At 50.1% G+C, this 1729-nt stretch overlaps 1 non-coding gene across 1 annotated transcript; it reads right to left on the bottom strand.

Moving 5' to 3' along the window:
* Positions 1 to 1133: 1133 nt before the first annotated feature.
* On the bottom strand, positions 1134 to 1207 carry TRNAT-CGU (transfer RNA threonine (anticodon CGU)). Its single transcript has one exon. It is a non-coding gene; the product is annotated as a tRNA-Thr (tRNA).
* Positions 1208 to 1729: the final 522 nt, after the last annotated feature.

Here is a 1729-nt window from a genome sequence, read left to right as displayed (position 1 = left end):
ATACGACCCCTTACTGCTGTCCTGTGCCAATGCACATAAACCAGGCAAACCCGTCCCTCAGCTGGAGCCAGCTCAAACCCGCTGTGTGTCTGGTTTCTGTTTCCATCCATTCAACAAGGGTGGGATTTGGAAGCCCAATGGCAGGTCCTTGGTCTCCATGGGCTGTGCTGTGCAGAAGAACAAGAACCACACCCAGCTGGGGAGGAACGGCCTAGTGTGTATTGCAATTGGTGGAGGAGTTGCCCAAATCTACCGGAGATGGGCAGGAGCCTGTTACAAACACACACTAAACACCGTTATCAGACTGCCTGGTGCACATTCCTACCTTCCCTTGTGCACACAACATACCTGGGGCTCTGATTACTGGCCACCTGCCTTTCACACAGATCATTGATCCTTGTGACTTTCCGGTACATTCATACGGCAGCTGTTTAAACATAATGTGCTTCTATTGCATGATCAGCACCAGAATCTCTGGCTATGTCTACACTACGAATTTTCTCAGCAAAAAAGGTGCTAATAAGGGTCTCATTTGCATGAGTCATGATCTTATTTGCATATTTTCTGGCAAACTGATTTTGTGCTGGAGTTGCTGTGCAAAAACAAGCAGTGTGGAAGTTTTCTTTTTGTGCAAAACCCCCATTTTCTGCAAGATCAGGATACCTCTTCTGGGGGGGCATAAGAATCTTGTGAAAAAAGGGGGTTTTGTGCAAAAAAAAATTCACATGGCTTGTTTTTGCACAACAATCCCATTGGCAGAAAATATGCAAATGAGATGGTGACTCATGCAATTAAATCCCTCATTAACATATTTTTTTAAGGAGAAAACTTCTAGTGTTGATGTAGCCTCTGTGAGTCACCAGCAGTGAGGCTGTTAGTGTTGGTATCTAACTAATTGCATAATTAGGCCATGTCTTCACTCAGGTGGAGATCTCTGTTGCAATCCATCTTCCAGAGTTTGATTTAGCAAAACTAGCTAAGCCTCACAAAATCAAACCCCTAGGGCACCTCCTGCTCTTTGCTACTATCCTACTCCCACTGTGAGGGAACCACCAAACTTAACTGAAGGTAAAACCAACTCCAGATACATGTTGAAGAATTGTGGGAAGAAAAGACCCATTGACCTGGCAACAAGGCACCACTGGGAGTTGAACCTAGGATCCCCTGCTTACGAGGCAGGTGCTTTAGCCAACTAAGCCATGGTGCCACCCTTCAAACCAACTCTCAAACTGTTCTACTTTATGGTGCCAGACACCCCCTTCCCATTCCAAAGTGTAGCCGTTCCCCATTCCCCTCCAGCTCTTGCCATGACTCAAGGCCTGCGCAGCCCAAGACATTTGATTGGCAGCTGGAACCCAAAACCTTTTTGTCAATTGTAGCACCAGGCCCCAAAGGGACAGACCCAAGGCAGCCGCCTGGTCCTAAGGCCGGGCCTGCAGCCAGGGGGAGGGAGAAGAATCTCCCCTTTCAGCTGGAGTTGAATCAGCAACATAAGGGCACTTGCCCAGCACCCGCTACAGGCCTCTGCTCTGCCAGCTGAGCTATGGAAGGTGCCTGGGGCAGGCTGCTTTGCCCAGGTGGCCCTTGGACGAGTGCCAGGGCAAGAGCCCCCTATGGGGCCGGCCTCCCAGGGGAGGGGCAGGAGAACCCAGCAGCACAGGGGTGTCACAGGCGCTTCACCCGCAGAAGGACCCTTGAGTGATCCCGGCAGAAACGCCGCGTCTCGCTC

The sequence above is a fragment of the Pelodiscus sinensis genome, chromosome 28 (genome assembly GCF_052426305.1).
Source record: "Pelodiscus sinensis isolate ZL-2025 chromosome 28, ASM5242630v1, whole genome shotgun sequence".
In the NCBI taxonomy this organism is placed as follows: Eukaryota; Metazoa; Chordata; order Testudines; family Trionychidae; genus Pelodiscus; species Pelodiscus sinensis.
This window is presented reverse-complemented; position numbering and strand designations above follow the sequence as displayed.